The following is a 22,171-nucleotide window of genomic DNA, read 5'->3' as shown; positions in this document are numbered from 1 at the left end:
CTTATACGGCAGAACGGGTAAATGTCGCAGATTTGGTTGGCCGAGAGGAAAGAAAAGCAACACGGGCTCGGGATTCAGCTGGGCGAAACAACACGTGGGGGTTACAGAGGAGCCAGATAACCGGTTTCGATCGGTCCAACACGCCCGAAACATAAACGGAACAGAAAGCCCGTCGGCCGTGTAACCGTTCGCAATCTGTATACATCAATACGTGTAATTTCGAGCGACGGTATCAGCACCAGCAGTGGCAGTGTATGATGCCGTCGGCTGCAGCTGCATCCCCGATGCCTGCATCCTCTCTCTATCTCTCTATAGTCACGAATTGTACGCGATGTTCTATACGGCTCACAAGTTTCCCTGAGAGGGGGTGGGAGGCTGAGCGACCGTTTCCCGGAACCCGTCGACTATACAGCCTTCCTGGATGGATACAGAGGCCAGGATTAGAGCTGATTGGGCCGGCCTCGTCGTGATTAGAGATGTTATCAGGCCGGTTACGCTCTCGCCGCCGCGCCGTTCACCCTCTGTATCGTGGCTACGTGTTTGTGTTCTTCCTCTGCCTCGCCCCCTCCACCCGTCCACCCACCACCCCTTACTACGATCCGAAATGCATCCTCTGTATCGTCCAATTGTTATTCCCTAACCCTCTGTCCCTCGTCCCTTCGTGATACCCAATGTCTTATTCGTCCGCGTTTTCGACACGGATTACTCGTTGGCTTACCGATGTTGGAAACATTTAGAACTGAAAATAAAAAGCTTGCAAAAGCTCATCAGAAATCTTGTAAGAAGAAAGACGAGGGAGCTATTGGTAAATTCGTAAAGATGGCAAGCTCCGATCGGTAAAACTATAGCGACGGGGAGCATCTCGAGGATGAATCATTGATGGACTTACTTAAAGCGGCGGTCGCACACCACTCGGACATGCTTTTGAACATGTACGCGACAGCCTCCTGCATGATCGCGCTTTCTTCGCTTTCAGAATCGGAAATCTCGTTACCGGACATCGGTTCCTGCATCTTTTATTACGCTGCTCCCTTGGCGCTGAGCAAAAAAAAAAAATGCGGCGAAGGACAGATCAGGGAGGATTTCTCGATGAAATCACGCTTGGGACTATTTATCCAATTTTGTTTTCTTTATCCATTCGAATATTTACACCTTCGACGTTCGCGATAAAACTTGCATCGGTTGATTTTAATTGAGGGGAAAAAGATAGGAAGGGTCTGTCCGAAGCTGTGCCGTAGCGCGAAGCTGAAAGAGTTGAAGACGCGTAATAATGGATCAGAATGAACATTGGAAAAGAGCTGGCACGTGTCAGCGCGAAAAACGTCAACATATTACCGGCGATGAACAGGCGAGATAGAGGCGTACTCGAAAGAGAGTCCCTCGTTCATATCGAGGCACCGGCTCGACTCGAGTGCCATTTCAATTACTCTGAAAACGATTCTCGAGTACCTCTTCATGTCCGTAGATAAAGTATCGCGAAGGCACATGCTCTTTCTCTCTGTTCGGCCGGGCGGCCGCGACTGATCCACGCACCACGCACGAAGCCCTGTAAAACGCGATGGATCCGATAATCAGCCTGGCTGGATCGTATCGTTCCGTCGCAAAGAGAATGGTACTCGACTCTCGCTGATTCTCCCCGATATCGAGCCACGCTTTTTCCAACGTACGCGTTACGTCTATTTCGAAAATAGAATACCAGCTTAAATGAGTGGTGCTGCTGTGCTCGCGATTCCACTCTTCTTCGCTATCTATTTCCAAGCGAATGAGAAAGACAAATGGCCCCCGTGTTTTTCGACACCGTTGCTCCAACACTCGTTTCCATTTAGCCGTTTTGATTGGAGCAAGGTTGACATTACTTTTAGGGCAGATACACAGGTGCGTGAACCAATATTCATTGCTCGAAACTGATGCCAATGCTATTTCTTAATAATATTATACCAGGCCCGCTAATATCTCATATCCTCCCGTCTCCCAGCCAAGCGTGTACATCTTCATCTATGCTCCACGCTCGACAGAGATCACCGGAATCATTCATCATCGCGAGGAGCGTAGGTCTGCGTCGCGGTGCACCCCAGCGCTCATTAGCGTCTGACGGCGGCCACGCGTTCCCCTTAAGAACCAGTCATAAATATAACTTACGGGCGAGCACCTATGAAAAATTTGTCGCGGCTTAGCCGCCAGACAGATTGCACTGCCGCGTGTGGCTGAGTCTCTTAATTTCCTCGCTGCCTCTCTAAATCTGGCGCTTATATGTTCGTTCCTCTGTTCACCAATGTGTCTCTGACATCGTATGCGATCTTCCTCTTATTCTTCCTTTTCCATTTCATCTGCTCGCAATTGTAGGTACGTGCATACTGCTTTTGATTATTAAAAAGCAGGTCTGTTTGAACTTAAAGTTTGATCCTTCCTAACCTAACTTTTATTGTCTAATAATCGCAAATTATTAGAAAGAATTTTTTTGCTATTGTGACAAAACTATTGGTAGTCGTATTTTCAACTACTATCCTCAGCAATTACCAAGCTCCTTCATCCAGTTCGGGGGAAGAACAGGTATACGAAGCAAAAGGAAAAAGCGGATGATGCCGCCATTAAACGTCTAACCTCAAAGGGGTGTCAAAAGGCATCAGAGAGGAACACGCGAAGCATTGTTCGCTAAAATACTGATCAAACAATCACGGCATGGGTGTCGATTAGGAAGGATACTTATCACCCGGTAGGTTTTTCATCTTCGGAACTGGAAGAAGCGCATTTTCGTCACGGATCGCTCGATTATTATAGGGGTTTATGGCGAGACTCAAATCGATGGACGTGGAGCACCGTCACGTCGAGCGAAGCGGCGCCGTCTCGGCTCCCAATTAGCAGCTTATCGTTTATTGGTTTTCGATATTTGTTTTCCTTTCGTTCAACTCCAGTCGAAGCCCGGATGGCTAACAATTTGCCGTACAATGGAAATCGGTCGAACATCGGCCGGGGGACAAGCGACACTAACGATCTCGCGGTTTGCTGTAAAAATCTCCGGCCATGTTGCGAAAGAGAAGAGAAAATTTCACATCTTCTGAAGGATAATTTTTTTCAATAAAATAAATCATAATTTGATCCTTGAAAAAGAAGGATCAAACGTTCCTGAAAATTGTTGTCCAACGACTGGCATTGTACGCGACGAGAAATCCACGAAATCGTCGGGAAAGGGAGTTACTGCGTCCCTGAAAGATCCACGGGATGCCGAGCAACGGCGAAAGAGGGAGAAAAGCCTTGCCAACCTGCTGTTCGAAGGGGCGAGTGGTCGGGAAGAGGGCCAATATATATCAGCAAGTAAAACAAAAGCCTCGGACAAACAGCGAACGGTGATGTGTCTACCTCAAGGATGGAGGCTGTGAGGGAAATGAGGATCGGTGTGGGAAATGGGGGGAAGGGGGTAGACGCACAGGACCAGCGAGGGAAGAGAGGGTTGCGAGAAAGAGAAGAACGAGATATATGGGGAGGCTTTTAGTTTCGTTAATGGGTATCTCGTAGACCGATAAGTGCTGAGATCTGTCTACCTCCTCTTGCTTTACACCTTTTCACGCTCGGTGCGTGGTCGCTTTCCGGAAAACGGAGAAAATTCGCCACCTTCCATAAAGTCGTTGAACTCCTCTGTTGCTGAAAAAGAAAATTAAACTCTTCCGATTATTTTTCAAGATGATTTTGATTATTGAAACATTGAGGTTACTTCATCCTAGGAGACAAACTCTCCCTATATTACCACTCTTTATATCGCCGGATGAGCGATCCCTGTTATTTAAAAGGTGTACCATTTATTTTTCGATGCAAAGGTACGTTTGATTTGATGTTTAGTCGAGACAACGAAAGAATCCAGTAGCTTCTCGGCAATTCTGAGAGCCGGCGATCGCAGCGACCTCTGAACCGAGCGAACAAAGCCGCACCGGCACTGATTTAATTACACCGTGAAAACGGTCGATTCCACGAAACGTTGCACGCGAGAGAATAATCAGACGCAATCAGCCAAGTCGGCCGGCATCGAATAACGTCAACAATTGGAAATCTAATCAGAATCGGCTGCTACAATTTGACGGTACCGATTGATCGGCCGGCTATCGTTTACAAAGCTTGCAAACCGCGTGCTTTGCCAGTCTCCACCCTCACCCCCGGTCGCTCCCTCTTCGTTTCTCTGCTGTGTTAAACCGTTATCAACGCAGCCCCGAAACACGGTATCTGCAGCACGGTAGCAAACAGGGCTGCCTGTATTTTGGAATGCGCTCTGTACACCGCCAATAAAAATAGTTGTTAATGTTCGGCCAGCGACGTTGTTTGATGTTCTTAGCAAACATACAACGGCTTGTTTGACCGTCGCTTGACCAGGGAAAATTGCCTACGTCGATTTAACAGAAAGGATTTAACAGAAAGTATTGCATCATTTGCAGTTTAAATTACGACACCGTGATGCCGGTACGCTTTACAAGAAATTCAACCACTTGCTCCATCTATAACGCAGATCTCCCGCTATAACCTAAAAATCTGTCAGCGCGTTAGATTATGGCTGTTACAAGTGAAAGATAAATTATGAATGTTAAGGCGAAGAAAAAGATTGATCAAATGAAGATTGCATTCGGAGTGGAGGGTAAATTGGTCAACGCGACGAAACGATGGAGCAATGCAGGGAGACAAATTGCACTTCAGATTGGGCGTGCGCGAGCGAGCATGCGACAAGGTACATGAAAACGCGCGTAATACCGAGCTCGCAGACTCTTGCAAACGGATTTCGTGGCCCGTAGCAACGTGGCCGTTTGCATGTTCCACGTGCTAACAATTCGGTCGCGGTTGCGATGCTATTTAACTGCTCCACCGCTCTGATTACTCCCCCGTGCCTCCGGGCGAATCAGGATTTAACGCGATGATCAGTCCTCGGAATGATCGTTCACGCGCATCGATCTCAAAACCGCCCACGGTTCTACCGGCGAATCCAGATAACTGTGACGTTTGTTCTTCGGTTTACCATTATACAAGTTTGTTTCCGACCGGCGCGCTGTCCTCCCTCTACGAATTTTGCTCTTCGGAGAAAAAAATTATTTTTTCTTTCACAGCTAATTATCAATGGTGATTATTTTTTAAGTTAATTATATTCGAACGAAGGTTGTTAAATAAACCGAGGCCGACTTTCACTTTCCAACCCTAAATCGCGACGGTAACCCACCCCCTTTAGCAACACGTTCGAATATTCCTCTCGAGGGAAAGTCGAAAACTTTTTGAAACCCCGTGATTTTTGTCTCAATTCCGAATAATTCTTTTGTTGCTACCTGGAATTAAGAAAATTTCATATTTGATTGAATTTTCCATTTCTGGAAAGAAAATAAGGGAAATCAAAGACGGTAGGGTTAGAATCCCGCACCGTTCCCAAGGGTTCTATCAATTCAACAATGGCGACACGCTTCGAAGCAGACTCTATCAGCTTCTCCGAAGCGCATTATTTTTTCAATGCTCGCCGTTGCCCGGCTTCCTGGAAGGAAGTTGTATCCCCCGTGGTTCCTCGGGAAATTCCTGAAAACCTGCCGTCGTCATTTCCTAGCAGACCGTGACACGATCCGCGTAAACGAAATCGGAAGAAATCGTCTGTTAATCGAGCGGATTGAAAAACGATTTTGAAAAGGAACTGTGAATGACCAGATAAAAATAATGCGGATCTACGTGCGTCTGCCAGAAGGTATATGGATCGAAGGTATTTGGCACGATGGCCGGAGCCATAAGACTTGGCAGACAGTGGGATGAAATACGTTGGTAAGAAAGTAGAAATTCGATCGGTTGCCCATACACTTCCTGCTTTCTTAATAAGAATCGTATCACGCATACTTAGCGGACGGTTCTCCATTTTTATCACGTGTCACGAATCCATTTCTTCGTTTCAACGAAACGTGAAACACGCGGGGAACATACAAACAGCCGGTCAGCTTACAAATTCACCTTGAACATTTACCTTGTTATCAGGCCACGCGTTTCGCTTCGAAAATTCTCTAATAACGTCCAGTACGCATGGATTTAGAAAAAAAAATCCAAATAAGTTTGTTAACGCTTGGTGATATTTTCGAAACGGATCGCAGAACCGCAACCCGACGCGGTTCGATCCTAGGAACCTATGAAATTCTGTCTGTGCAAATAGACGATAAATCAGCTCCAATAATAGTAGCGCAGATCGAGCAGCTGGCCACTCGGATGGTAGACTGGTTATTGTTCAACGAGCCGGACTTCATTTTTCATCGACGCGCCGCAAAATCGATCGTCAAGCGAGCCGAATGTTTCCCGAGATCCATCAAATTCCGTTAGTCGTGCAATAAAGCTTTCTCTGTTTACAAACACACACGAGGCCGAGAATAGTACCGCCTCGATGTATCCTCGACGACCAACACCTACGGTAAACCCTAATTCTTTTACGGCGTTCGGACATCGCTAATTGAAGTGTTATTAATTTTATCGATCGATGATATTTTATAAAAATAACAGTGCTTAGACGACCCAATGCGAGAAAATCACATTGGGGATGAAGAAAACAAGGATGGTCCAATCTGAATTTTCCATAATTTTCCATAAAAATGTGACTCCTAAATAAGTTGCACAGGAGCCAACCTTAGGGACGCTGTTTTCCACCGAAATTCTGTCCATGTTTGGCCCGGGGCCGGGCAGAAGAAAGCCGCGAAAAGGCAGAGCGGCCGCATATCGCGGCCTCCGATTGGCTAATTGGGAAACCCAATAGTTCTAAATTAATCGGTATCATTAATAGCACGCGAGTGTAGCGAGAGAGAAAAGAGAGTGAGCGAGGGGTGTAGGAGGGGTGAGAGGAGAGGGTGGTGGCGGCAGCTAGAAAGAGTGAGGAATCGAAGCCGGGAGAAGAAACGTTTAAGAAGTCGACCCGGCATTCCGAGAGCGAGAGAACGGACATCTTCTCTGTCCCACCATCTAAATTTATCCTAAACGATGGATGAACAATGGTTACATAAATAGAACAATATGCGTAGCAGCCGCGAACCGGCTGAGTGGAATTCGTTCAAAAGTCACCTCGGCCCCGCCGCTCTTTCTCCCGGGCTTTCTTTCTCGCGTCTTTCGTCGCTCTTTTCGTCGCGAGAGGAAAAAAAAAACGCCGCTTCGAAACCGGGGACAGAACTGACCCCCGCGACCCATCCTTCCTATTCCTGAACTCTCTTATGCGAGTGTATAACTCAGCGTTTGATCGTTGGGGTCCTTTTGAACAGTTACATGGACGACTGGTAGGGAGGAACGGTCCTTAAATATATTTACCAATTTTTGGTGAATACCAAAATGGCGCCGAAAGCGCCAAGAGTTAGACCTTGCCTTCTGTGAATGGCAGAAGGGTTCGAGGAGACCGAACCTTGGACAATAGTCGTTAGAACAACGTAAAAGTTCTTCTACCAAAGGCAGAAGAGAACCTTGTTGATGGTCGTCGTTTCGCACTCTGTTATGTTGAATATTTTTTGAGGTTATGTCGAGGTTGGCGGCCTGGCAGTGTTAATGCATGTACCACGTCGAAGTGGCATAGTAGCGTCCGATGATCGCATAAATCCACGCCGCGACGAGCGAACGAGCGAGCGAGGAAGATAAAGGACGTATAAATACGTAGCCAGGGCGTGTTGTGATATTAATACAATCACGGATCACTCCCGGGTTGGCCGGCAGCCGTGCGCAGACACTAGATTATCTGAATCGGGGTGAACGACTTTATATAGCATAGGAGTGGAGTGTCTTGTCGCTTTGTTGTCGGGATTCGGTTTGTTCAGACAGTGAATCAAAGGGTCGCGAAAGAGGCCTGGAATGGAATGGAACGCTAGGAAACGTTCCTCCCTTGCTTTCACGCTTTTAATTTCTTCGCAGGTTTTTTGGCCCGACAAGATTTGTGGCCCTCCTCGTTCCTCGTTAGATCGCGTCTTTTTCCAAATTGGCCACCGTCTACTATCTGGCAGCCAGCCTTCGCGAGCAACCACCTTCTTCAGAGGACGAAATCACTTCTTTTTTTCTTTCTTACTGTTCAAAATTGCCGGCTTTAAATTTACTTCTGTAAATGTACTTATCTTAGAAATAGGAATAACCCTTGAGCCTAGATTTTAGATTAATCTAAAACCTGCTGTTTTAGCAATTGGAAACCATTTTTTTTTTTTCATTTAACGTGTAGAGGACGTTTTAAACGAGCAGGCTGTTCCATTCCATTTTGACGGGCAATTTTAGCAAGGCTCGTTTTGAATGCGCGACCAGTCGAACATCAGTTCAGAATGTAACCGTCAATCATTCCGCAAGGGAAGAGGAAGCCCGCGGCGGTGCGCTATTCTTTTTCCTTTTTCTCCCTTGCCGGCACTTGACCTCGCGTCACTCAGCTTAGCGTGAACAATGCGGACGATTAACGAATCAACGGAAGAGACGTAGCCGCGGAGTGTTCTAGTACGCTTCGTGGAGCGGAAGTGATCTCCGTCGGTTCTGCCCCACCTTCGTCCAGGTTGCAAGTATCGAGTTCTGCCCTCCTCCCTGGCCGATCCGATGTGCAACGCTCCCCCACGGCAATCGGTGATCCGATCAACCGGAACCTCTCGAATTCAACCGAGCCAGTCCACGAGTATCTCGCTGAACACTGCTCCTTCCACGGCATCCACTGCCAATCATCCGTTTACTCGGACGGGCCTAATCCCTCGAGCACTCTTCTTGGCCATCCACGGCCACCACCAGCAGGCAAATGTTCCATCGAGACGCTGGATCAAGAGGGTTCCTTCCGATGCTGCTTCAGTCAATCTTTTCGTGTGACAGTGAATTTAGAGAAGAATCATTTTATTAAGAAACCATTGGTATAACCATCCAGGTGTGTCCAGATCCTGAGCACAAGTTTAATCGACATATGCAGTTTTCACTTCAGGCAGCTGGAAATAAAATCACAACACAGGTACATCTGATACACTTCCTGCCAGAGGTGCTATTATTTAACCAGCAAAGTCACATGGACAGGTGGTGCGGAGGATTCACACGGGGCCAACAATTTCTCACATAATGGTATCAATAACATCGAAACTGGCTCACTCCCATCGCTATTGACGATAATTTGCACAATGGCAGGCCACTCGAGTTACACGTGGCTCCATACACCCATCGCTGAATTATCCGACGTTATTGAATCTCCGCGGTATTGAATAAGTGCGACGAAGCCTGTCGTGTCGTGATACCCACGCTTCCGATCCCACTGCGGATTCACCTGTGCGGACGTCGTACTCGCAACGCACCAGAAGAGTTCATCAAATTTTTTAATAATAATCACCAGCCGTGAAGGTGCACTTGCTTTCTGATGTTAATTAGAACCGATACTGCATCGTTTCGAGCATTGTTATTATGATTACCCTTCTACTCTTGGATTTATAGGGTGTCCTATTTGAAAACTATATTCTACGGGATAATCTAATTTCAGAAAATAAAATATCAAAGATAACCTTCGAATCTTCACTTCCTAATTAATTATTTCTGAAGAAAAAGAAATAAATAAAAACGAAGACAATCTTGAATGATCGAAAGGTAAGGAGCGAAGAGTCCGAGGAAGATTGAGAAGCAATCAATCTTTCATCAACAGAAGAAACGACTGTTTCATAAATATCCCTGCACCTTTGATCGTACAGCTCGACGATGAGATTCGTGACTGGCTTCGTCGAAAGAGGCAAGGAATAAAAAGTAAAAGGGTTGCCTTCTCGATCGGTGTTTTGACAGGAATATGGGCTTCTTTCGCGAGTTCGATCCGCTCGTTACGACGGCCGACTAGGTCGGATCATCCGTAACCGACACCTGGAGGAATGACTCCTTTTCCAGGACGTTCGGCCCGCAACGGATATGCGCTCAGTCATCATCGATTCCTTCAGCGAGCCTTTGATTCTCCTTCCATCTACCATGCTTCTACTTTTTTTTTTTTCTTCGCCCCTGTCTATTTCTTCGTTGGTCAAAAACCGATTGGACACACGGTGTTTCTCATTCATCGGACCATCGGAAATGTACAGTTGGTGGAAACGGTACAGCGCGATGGTGAAGTTAAAATTAAAATGCATTAGTAGGTGGCGCCACTTGATTGCTTCACAGAGTCATTGGAGAAAAAAAAATAAGTTGCAATTTAGTTCTATAATTGTAGAATTTCCGAGATGCAATGTTCCAAAATAAGAATCACGATCTTTCGATGTTAGACTGCAGAGATAAATTTTCAATTTGTAACCAAGTTGCAAGCAATTATTTTTGTATTACGATTACGTTCGAGACGTCGGCTGTCATTTACAATTAACTCAATTGGAAAAAGAAGTCGGCCAAGCTCCGCAAGCTAAAAGCAGAAGACCGATAAGAAACAGCCCCTAATTGATCACGAGAGAAACTTTACAAATGACGTTCTAATATTAGCTACGAACGTGTCCGCGTATATCATTACAGCCGAAACTGACACTTTAAAAACTGTCCGGCGAAATGATACAGAGGACTGATATACTGGCGAATATAAAAATAAATTTAGAAACGAGCATGTTCTGTAACTTATAATTTATTAGAGGAGGACTCTTTTGATGCCATAAATTCGTCGCCAGACGTCGCGAGCGTTGCATGAGCCCGCCATATTATACATTCATAACCTTTACTTTTCATCTTTTTTTTCCTGTTTCAGTTATCTGAGGGATTTCATTTAAGAATATATAAAATTAATTAATTATGATAAATTAGTACTTAACTTACATTATTTTTATGAAGACCCATGAGTTGAGTTATCAATGCAAACAGACGTAATTTGGTAAAAACTGGAATTCCAGAATCAAGTGGACAGATAATGTTTCCGCTAATAACTCGACCAGAGAAAACTGATCAGGGCAGCGTTGCTCGTTTCATGCAACTTGACGAAGAACAAGGCACCGCGTGTTTTCAGAGCCGCTGCTATCGATACATCTGCCATTTGTCACGTCAAATTACATTCGTTGACCGAACGATTTATGAGATACACGCCGGACACGTCCACCAAACGGATGGCCACGATTTAACGCCGATCCTATCGTTAAACACGAACAGTTCCGTGGTACCTGCGCGTCTCCAGCTTACAACTTGTAGAAACTGTTCCCTCCTATCATCTTCCGGTATTTCTGGACTAACTCTTCATAGAAATATTATTTCTCCCTTGTCTTTTCCTTTCTTAAATTAAATTTGAAAAATATCTTTCAGAATTATAATTTCGATACGATATTAACATTTATTAAGTGTACTTTCATTGCTAATATTGTCACTTTGATAACAATTAAACAGAGAAAATTCAATATCCTAAGATAAAATTGTTAAAATGAGAATCGCTGAGGTCACAGAAGCAGTTCGCAAGTGTTTCTAGTGAATGAAATCCTGCTTCGATGACGGAGAGGTTCTGGCAAAGACGGGAACACCACGTGCAGTGGCCGTAGGTGTTGAGATTCCAGGGGCAAAGAATAGAATGTTAAATGCACCGTGACTTATTGGGCCAGTGGAAAATGAGATTTGGACATCGATAGTGTGAACGGTGATCTCATTCCTGGGAACACAATGCGACCTGGCACTCGCTTGTTTCTCCGCTGAGACACGGCATTGCAAATTCTTTAGTTTTCATTATCTTGCAACCCTCTTTGATACTCAAAACGTGAAAACAATAGAATCTTTAAAAAGTGTGAAATTATTATAATGTTGGTTATATTAGAATGGAATATGGCGTTGCAAGATTTATCCTCAACTTAGAATTGACACTTAGACTGCGCAATAAATAAAATATGATATGATTTTAGAAAAAAATATTTTAAAAATGAATCTGGACTTAATAAGGTTCACACGATGAATCGTGCAAAATACAGGATGTTGTGGGTTCTCATCGATTTAAGGAATGGTTAGAAAAAGAAACGGACCAGCGTGGAAAGAAATGCTTTCGAGGGAAAAAGAAACTCAAAGCCAACCGACGACGTAATCGATACGTCTCGAAGGTTTTTACCTGATTCAGAGTTATTGGATGAATTCGAATATAACTGAGTCACCTTGCATTTTGCTTCTTCTTTCAAAAAAAAAAAAATATCTGTATTACTAACCTACCCTATAACTTACAACATTATTAAAAACAAATGATTTACAAGCTCCTCGGCTTAATACACATGCTGCCTATAGAAATGAATTCCATGTTTCTTCTATCCTGTTAAATAAATGTGGCTAAATCAAGGCCCATCAATAATAGCCACTCGGTTAATTTACATCGCTGGATGGTCGCTTGTGTACGCGATGGAACAAAGCTATAATTATTAGTGCGCGGCGTCTGTGCACTTACCATGGTCATTTATTAAGGGGCACACCCTCCATCCCGCACCTCGGACGCTCCACGATACGTCGCGACGCCTATGACACACACCTATCCTCTACTCCCGACCAGATTATGAACTGCCGGCGAAGATGAAATTCCTTTGTTCTAATCCGCGTCCGCTGCCCGTTCATTTGTCTGGTGCAGGTGCATATATATATAGACCGGATCAGAAGCAAAAGTTCATCATTGGTCATGGAGACTATTAATTGTAATTTTCTTTTTCTTTTAGTAAGTTTCTGAAACTCTACGTTGTCACGATTCGTTTTAAAGATAGTAGATTTACGATTTTTAGTCACAAATATTAAAGGGAATATACAGGATGGACACCCTTGGAGGGGATGGTAGCTGGGGTGATTCTTAACAATTTTTTCCTTTACCAAAATGTTTGTTAAGGTTCGGTTTTCAAATTATTAATGGAAAACACCGACCGATCCGAGCGCGCCTAACGCGCATGCGCGGCCTCGAGAGTGTAAGCTACGAACCGATGTGCCGAGTAGTTTGTTCGTGGCCGTGGTCGAGCGTGCTTCTCGTAGCTAACACTTGCGCGGTCGAGTCTGCGCGTCACGCGTACTTTGATTGGTCAGTGTTTTTTATTAATAATTCAAAAACTAAACCTTGACGCACATTTTGGTATAAAAAAAGTTGTTAAAAATCATCCCAGCTACCACCTCCTGTAAGGATGTCCATCCATAACCTAACATTTTGTACAAACCCCTCGATGGGGTTATGGCCTCTACTAAGGGTCAGAATAATATTTCAAGTCAAGTAACTCGATTAATCTAAAAGTCGCGGAAATGTGATTTAATTGTGAACTAAAGTGAACACCGGCCAAATTCTCGTATAGGATTACGTCTGGGTTATGGTAAATGATTGATCGAGCACAAGTGTTCATATGGCGCGCATCAAACACTAAGGAAGAACTCCAATATCTCAGCAAATGAGAGAAAGAAGAGAATCTTCATTTACCTCCTCAACAGACAGAGTAAGTACTCGTTCATAATATTCTTACAATTATGAGGACACTTTAGAGTTGAAATTAATATTTGCGTTCTAATTGTCACCGGATACGAATAACCTATTGTTAAATGCATCTGTTTCCTGAGGATCTCTTTAGATCCCTCACAACGAGTAAAGTGTACTTTTCTCTTTTATATTTGAACATTTGACATTTTTCTAAATAAATTGGCGACTTCTTGTGAATTATTTGGGGTTAAATTTTAGAAAAATAAACATGAAATTTTAGTTAGATCTTCTTCGGTCTTTATACAGATTTTTGAAGGTTAAAATATAATCAAGGATAATCATACGTTCAATGGAAAAAGTTTACAACGTAGATTAAAAATGTTTACATTTCAATGAGTATATTACATTTCATAATCTTTTCACGAAAAATACTCTCGAAAGATAGCTAGTGACCGCCATCTGTCGGCGAGACAGCGGACTGCCAGCGTGTTTTTATTCGTTTCCCGTAAAAAGGCGGGTTTCGCGTGACCTTAGCCCTCTTCGTGTTGCAACTGGACCGTGCCAAAATTTCCGGCGAACCTGTTAACCTGATACGTAACCGGTGAAGGCTTACCTTCTACTTTCGATCATCGTTTCAATAGAAATCTTTTATGGACAATAATTTTTAGAATTAAATTTACGAAGCATCACGTTGATTTTAGGAAGTTTCTTTAGAACTTAATTTTCGTCATTTTTAGTCAAAGTATTGTATTTAGTCTCCAGAGGTAGTTTTAAGTTGTCTCCTGTGCTGAAGGTGTTCAAAAGTAAATTACTATTAAGCGATATCAAAGCCGAAAAGTATTCGAGGAAAAGAGCTTTAAAATTTATGAACCGTCGTTGCTTTCGAAACGAGAGCATCAAGGCAAAGTTCAAAGCTAGATTCCTCGACGACAGGGGTAACGAGTGTCCGGCAATCTTCTAAAGAGAAGTCTTCCTACAGTCCTTTTCCGTACTGTCCTGGAGCTGACTCCCAGGAGGAGCCAGTACCCTAGGTAGACCAGATTTATGTGCAAAACTCGGAAACGTCCCCTTCGTCCGAGCTGACGGGGATGCAAGAAACGATCCCTCAGGAGTGCCGGATAAACTTGCCTCTAACGATCGATGGATCTGCATGGCAGTCAACTATCCCTAGAAATTTCAGCTTGAAATTTTCGCGAATCTTGCGAAAAATGTTTCGGATAAAAGTTGATATTTTGAAAAACGCAACTTAAAAGGGAAGAATTTAGAAATTTATCAGTGAATACGTGTGTACGTAGGATATGATGGAGGCGTATATTTTCCAACCGACTTGTTTGTTTATACATTTCGAATCCCTTTGAAGGATTAAGGAAGATTTCGCTCGTGTAGAGGATTATAGTATCACGAAGATCAAGTTGAGGCAGGTTGTCCACCAACACGAGGAAACAAGAATGTTCAGCTTAAGATTCCACGCGTTCCAGCTGTCTTCCAAACATAAGTAATTAGTTAATCTGAGAATTATACAGTACAGATAAAATCGCGGAATATTCATCAGGAACTTTTGCGTAACGTTCTTGTTACACGATTCTCTTCGATCTTGAACTTAAAAAATCCTTTTATATCTAACATTTCCATGCATTTACAAATTTTCGAGCATCGAAGCATCGTTTTTATAAATACCATTCTATAAAAATTATTCTGGCAAAGTATCGGCCAGCTGTTCTCCAGAAATTAAACATTCCGTGCAACAATGTTACATTCTGTAATATTCAGCTCGTATAGCGATTGTGAATGCGCCTTCAGTTTTATTTCAATCCTTTCTGCTTCCATTTACATGACTTTCTCTCTTTATGCCTCTTAGATGATATCGCTGTTGCTTTTCTTGCGACTGAATACATGACTGGAACCTATAAAATGGTGGATTTTGTCGAGGTTGGCTGGCGTAAATATTAAAATTTAAGTGGCAACAGTCATGTTTAATATTCTCCGCGATGGTTACCATTAGCCTTAAACATATCTCGTCAATTTATTGAACGAGGATCCCGATCGATTATACGACTGTCGGAATGTAAATTATTAATCGGTTAACGAGGTTCTAAAGACTGTAAATAATCGCTGGTACCGTAACTAGCATAACCAGTACGTATGTACGGATGGATTAAATGTAGGTGCTCGCTGGTCGAGTCGTCTAATTGTAATTTCCAAGGGTCGTGTGATGCATTAGAAGACGAGCACGTATGTGTGTTTCTGTGTGCGACACGTCAGCCAATTGCGACGATGTTCCGTGTGTCCTGCGTGGGAACCGTCCAGGTCACGCGTCTAAGAACCGCGGCCGGAATCGTCAAGTGGCCATCGCCAGAACACGCCGTCGCGTTCGCTGCAACGATCATCCCGACAGTCACCACTAGGGATATCTATGCTTTTTCCTACTGCACTCGAATCGTCACGTTCGCGGGTACGAAAGAACGAGCTATTTATTCCATAGTTCGTACTCCGTTCGGGCCAATTCATCGGACCGACATGACACGGAATCCGGAAGCGATGTAATAATAGACGCGGGACAAGCGGGACCGGTGAGTTTTGACAACAAGACACCGGCTATCTTGGTTATTTTGCAGCCGGGGTTAGACACCTGCTTGGCCTTCTCACAGCATGACTAGGGGATTTCGGAAATATTAACGTAGGGATCGTTGAGTTACAGCACCGTCTGTTCGATAATTTATCCTGCTGGCAATAAAACCGATATCGCTATATTTTTATTATAAGATATTATTCTAGCCGAGTTAGGTCGGATTAGAGCCTACTCCATGGAATTGTGATTCGAATCGCAAGGTGTTTTCTACAAGCCACGATAGTCTTCTTCTTCTTTCTTCTTTTTTCGACTGAGTTACACGCTGATTTAAACTTTTGGTCACTTCGGATAGATAAAAATGCAAGTTTTGCCACATGAATGACGGGAATACTGATTTTCGATAACAAATACGAGGCGAACTGTCGTTCGGATGTGGTTGAGACACATTTGGAAGTGACGTTTTCGATTTTCGACTCATTCAAAGTCGTGGCGACACTCGGATATCAGGAAACTGCCAGGTGAATGAATAAAACAAAGAAATAACAGTATCCAACCGGTCGAAATTATTCCTGCTTTTACGATCAACGAAAATAAACCAAGGCAAAATCATTGATACATCTTCATCGTTCGAAGTTCTTCGAAAAATCAATCGAAACTTTGGAAATGTTCGATTTTATAAAAGATCGTATAATATCCTCGATAACGTTCGTAGATTATTCCACGTTTTCTTTGAACGTCGCAATTTTGTTTCTTTCGTACTTTCTTCCTCGAGTCGCTCTTAACGCGATAGATTTACGTTCCGTGTGACAAACACCTGAGCATATCCATCTATCCACCCATGATCGAGCTAACCTGCAGCGTTGTAAATACATACGTATACGAGGAGGAGAAAGGAAAGTGGTGAAATTTGGAAGGTTACCTCGGCTAGAATCAATCATACGACGATTCGATCGAAACACGTGAATCATATTCATATCTGATTGGAATAACAAATGGGATGGAGGAAGGATCGCGAGTATTGTTATGCGGCAACATGACGAGCCGCTGGCATTCCGTCATGCTCGCGTTTCCCAGATCGAAATAATGCTATGCGGACATTATAATCGTAAATATGGGGCCCCCGGCCCCGTTAGGAATCCGCCTGGCACCCACCTATTTCAAAAGAGAATCATAATTTATTATTACACCGGCTACGAGGGGAATAACAATCGGTCGCGAACAACTCTTCCGAGAACCAGGTCGAGTTTCGATCGATCTTTGAATACTTACGCGACTCCCTAACCTCATCTTCATGTTTTCCTATATTTCCTTCAATTCTCGTAAACATTTCTTTCTTTTACGTCGTTACGTGACATTTATTTCAATCAGCACGATTTTGGTGACTTCGCGTGCTATACGAAAGTTGTATTCTCGAATTGACGCGGTACAACCGATCGGGTGGTGTACAGTGGACCACGTGTTACTTGCCTGCTGTAATCCTTTATCGAAATATAAGTCTTACGGTGCTGGTATTTAAATTCCATAGAAAGTTAACCCTTTCTGGGGTAAATTGATTAGATTTGCTAGGCATGAGGTTAAGTGTCATGGCGTTATTGTCAAAGCTTCAGAGTTGCGTTAAAATGGCCGAAGCCATTGTATCTGATTCTGAGCAGAAAGGGTGTATTTCCGTCGAAGAAACAGTTCAATCGAATTTTTCTCGAGCATCGTCCACTCACCCATTCCGCGCGTGGAGCTTATGGCAGTTATAGGGGCGTCCGATAAATCGAAGGAGAACAGGCTCGGAATAGCAATCTAGCAAGTGGCCTCCAGTTGACGTGGCGCGACATTGAAAGGAATGTAAATGCGTTATGAACACCGGCCCAGTTCTACACCGTGTCACAGCTCGTCCGTGGCTTACAGATTGCCCCATAAACGGACCTGGCCGGTGGGCGTTGTACGTGATACCGAATGCTTGAGAATTTCGTCGGGAAAAACCGTTTGAGAAGAGGAGACCAACGAAATTCTGCCCTCCCAAAATCTAGCGATAGCTGCTCGACGCTATTTTTCGCATTTGTGAACAAATTCTTCTGAGTCAACTTAGCCAAGTTACAATTGGGTGTATAGTTGTAATTATTTATTGGGTCAATATAGATGGGTCAATATTGAAAATTTTCGAAGAAAAGAAAAACCAGTAGAATTCATCTTACTGTTTCGAATCCATCGCTACTTCAGAACCGAGTTTCTACATTCGGGCCACGTGGTAACTTTTTGAATATCGCACGAGATGTGACGCTTGACACGAAGGATTTCTACAAATACAAAATTCTTGCGTATTTCGGGTCTAACACGTGAACGTCCCTCTGATTGCCGAATTTTTTCTCACGGCAAACTTTCATGAATATAAAAACCTTCGCATCTCCGTTCGATAACGTATCGGTCTCACGTACGAAGTAAATCGCAAATCGGCACTGAATATGAAATTGATTTCCCAATTTGTGCTCATCTTCCTTCCGATCGTGGAATCGACGACGTTTCGTTGAAGGCGGCAGCCGGACCACCAAGATCGGCGAACGAGCATCGCGGTGTCAATTAATGAGCCAAAGGGGTCCGGCAGGGGGTTAGGGAGACGGTACGTGGAACGAGGAGCAGCAAAAGGCCAGCTCCTCTGGTTTTGTCGCTCGGTTCTTGGTAGGCAGCCATAATAAATACATAATATACACATAAAGGCGAGCCGGCGCGATCGAAATGATCAAGAGAAATCCTTGTCGATCTTTGTGGCTGAGGCGCCGTGGGTGGCGCCAGCTACCGATCGAGAAGCCCAAATGAAAATCTCCACGCTTTCTGGCGTGCCTGAGTGATTGCGGCGCTCTTCCTTCTTTCTTTCTCAAATCATCCAAGAAATATTTTATCGAAAGCAATCAACGTTACCAGTACGTCTTAACTGTTGACCGTTAAGGTAACAGCGCTATCTAACAGAGCTCGATATAATCGTGGGTCAAAATGACCCAGAGGCTACTGTTTATAATTCAAGGCATTCCAATTACACTCGGTTCGAGTTTGAATTTCGCGGCAAAACAGGGACCGGCTTATCGCGAGCTTTTTGCAAAAGAGATGTATCGGAACCGTTTCATTTACATCTGGCCCGAGGCTATCAGCAGCTGGTTGCGCGTCTCGCAAAACTACGGGCCAGTTACGATTCATCGTCTCGGCCGAAGTACGAAGCCGTCAGTCGGTTTTTGTCCTCCCTAATTTTCAAGGGGTCCCCGTGCTCATTTTATTGCGATTCCGGCGATCCGTTCAGTTCCCGGTTTGGATTTGACGGCGCGGCGGTTTCTTTCTACCATCTTCCACGATTTCCGACGATCGACCGCGTGAGAATTGTGCGAAACAGCCGGTGAACATCCAGCCGAGAGACACGGTGAACAGGGGTCAGAGAGGTTAGGTACGCCAAGGGAGGACAGCTTCATCTCCGAGGTGGTCCCACGCGAGGGCAAAAAAAGCCCCACGCCGAAATCCAACGGTTCCCATAAATATGCACAATTGCTCGGAAACTGAGTGAAACTTGAATATTCATCCGGTCTACTTAAAATGATGTAACACGTAACTTAACGAATAATTGGACAATTTTGTATCACCTTGATTGTTTATGTTATCCGTGAGGATACATGAAAGGAATCGACCTAATCTCTTTTACATTCTCCATCAATCGTCAGTGCTACACATTTTAGAATCGGATGTATAACGATGAAATTCTTGAAAGGGAAAATGAAAATGAAGGCCTAAAGAAGCTTTCTCACGAACGAGGTTGAATTCAAAGCACCCAGAGACGAATAGACGGGTACAATCGGCAGACGGTGTTTTTCATCGTCCGAAAGAAGACAAAGGTCAATGGGGGCTGGTTGAATCGAGTGGCTGCGAGCATCTTGCTCGATTCAGTGTCCGCGTCAGGCAGCAGTTAATGGGGATTCGAGTGTCGATGAGGCATCGACGCGGATGGACGTGGACGTCGGTCAAGGGAGGCCGGGGACAGCCAGCCCCGTTGTTTTTACGCGACGTGCCAGTAATTTACAGTCGGTCATTCAGCCGTACATGGACGGTACGATCGCTGGCCTCGCTATACGTCAAATTATCCCATACATCATGGCCTTCTTCGCTGGCCCGTCGATTTATGTGCCCTCGCATAATATAAATTATTAAATAAGTCTACGCGAACCGTGTATGCACTCGTTATTTATCGGTCGGTAAGAACGATCTCTCGATCCAACGTCCCGATAAGCGGACAACGAGAACTTCTTCAAGGCTGCTAGTGGCATTTCTCCTCCTGAACAAGAAGAAAAAACTTGCCGTGTCTCAGCTTTCGCGTTTGTCGGAAATTTGTTACTTTCCAGAGCGTGCCTTGCTTCTTGCCCCTCGGTATCGAGACGACAGCTTGTTGCTCGATCGGTTATTACATACGCACGCCACGGGGTCCTCGTGGACCACCCAAATGCCCGGTGTACTTGCGCAATTATCGGTACATATCAATAAACCCATCGCTTCCTTGCTCGATTTATCACTAAACCTTTAGGTTAGGTCTGTATTAGGTAACTTAACCTTAAGGTACATACCGAAATAAATTGCAAAAGGTCCTTTCTACTTTTCTAGAAAGTGTGCCTTAGAAAGTACAAATCCAACCCCTAGCCTCGCTTTAAGAAACGTCGCGAAAGTTCCAAGGAAACCTCATTAACCTATAACTCGACAAAGACGCTAGGTAACGTCCGTCCCGTGGAATGAAATTACCTGAAGGGTGTTAAAAAAATTTCGAAAGCAGAGCACGAAACGACACGGCACGGGGAAACAAGCTTCAGCTGGTGACGACGGATGTAACGTATTCGCCTCGGGTAGACGCGGATCTCGGGTAACGATTTTAAAGGCACCGCCAATAAGACAGCGTCATTATTCACAATTTAAGGTGAATCCCCCCTCCCTCCCTCCCTCTATTCCTGTTTCCTTTAAACCCCCTGGACGACTTTTAATTACCGACATATCAAACGACACGACGGAGAGACACGATTATTGATTGTTTTCCCTGTTTATTGTATATTTTAAATTTAATTCGGAGCCCCGGGGAGACGAGCGACCGGCAATAGCTGTCAAACGGTGCCTCGTTTTTAAATCCCTCTTGTAAAGTAAAATGAGACAAGCCTCCTCCTACTTCTACTCTCCTAACCCCCCGGGGCCGCTTCTTTTCCTCTTTCTTCGGGGCTAAACTCATCCCCCTTTCGCGTTCTTTGCCTCTGATAATTCCCGTCAATACGACGGAACCGGGCTAAAGCTGTTCCTACGGCGTTTCACTGTTTTATTGGCTGAATGCTGATTGGATTTCTCGATCATACTCGATCGCGAATACCGTCTACGGCCGAGCGAAGTTTCATTGGAATTCGATTGCTTCGAGGGATTTCGTTGCTGTTATTAACGGTCCACGGTGAATCGTATCGTAGGAAGACTGTCGGTATAGTTTCTACTTTGTTCACTTTTTAATCATCCCACCGGTATTCGCTGTATTATTTACTACCGCGCGCAGATGAAAGATTGATCGATCGATCGATCGTTGGTCTACCTATGCCGATGCGGATAAGAAACGTCGCTGTTTGTTTCGTTGGCATAAAAAGAAAAAAAGGAAGGGAACGTGTCAAGCTTCCGGTCTCGCAGTGATTTCTCATCCGTGGCAACGAGCTAGTTCTTCCGGTGATTAAGCGGGGAAGGGCAGGCCGTGTAATTTGCAGAGACATTATACCGGCTTGATTAAAATAATAATGCCGGGTCGCCACAGTCGACGAGCGACAGACACCGGTGTCCGAACGAAACGGCTTATGAATATTGATCCCCATCCGGTGTTCGGTAATAAACATATCGTACGGCATCGTTTTTTTTTTCCTTTCTTCTTTTTTTTTTTCCTTTTTTGCATTAGCATCACAATGGAGTCAAGCAGGCGTAATGTCACCGATGGCCGCGGATTATTGTAATCGAATTATTTCACGTCCGCTTTTTAGCGGTTCTGTTCTTTTGCAGCGCGGCGTTGATTGAATATTTATGATTCCCATAAGTCTGCGACTAATTGTGCAAGCTTGCCAAACGGAGACAGTTCTTGCCTAGATGGCGCTGCGACTCGCGACAGCTGTTCTCTGTCTGGGCAATTGGATGCCCTTAGGGCAGTTATTACCTTGTTATTCGAGGCGGTGGGTTAGATGTTAGGTCGACGTTCATCAATTTCGTTAGACGAATCGTTATTCGTTTCTAGTCTTTATGGATTCTTAAAGGATTTG

At 44.4% G+C, this 22,171-nt stretch overlaps 1 long non-coding RNA gene across 2 annotated transcripts in view; it reads left to right on the top strand.

Annotated features, from left to right (window-relative positions):
- LOC117608400 (uncharacterized) overlaps window positions 1-22,171 on the top strand; it is an 87,409-nt gene that overhangs the window by 24,696 nt on the left and 40,542 nt on the right. Inside the window, exon 1 of one of the 2 annotated variants that reach the window (XR_004582330.2) lies at window positions 12,841-13,337. The exons of the other annotated variant lie outside the window; for it this stretch is intronic. This is a non-coding gene — a long non-coding RNA (uncharacterized LOC117608400). Of the gene's footprint in view, window positions 1-12,840; window positions 13,338-22,171 lie in introns of those variants that run through there. 2 annotated transcript variants of the gene reach the window in all.

Source organism: Osmia lignaria, chromosome 15, assembly GCF_051020975.1.
Source record: "Osmia lignaria lignaria isolate PbOS001 chromosome 15, iyOsmLign1, whole genome shotgun sequence".
In the NCBI taxonomy this organism is placed as follows: domain Eukaryota; kingdom Metazoa; phylum Arthropoda; class Insecta; order Hymenoptera; family Megachilidae; genus Osmia; species Osmia lignaria.
The sequence above is the reverse complement of the archived record's forward strand: the minus strand, read 5'-3'. Positions and strand labels throughout refer to the sequence as shown.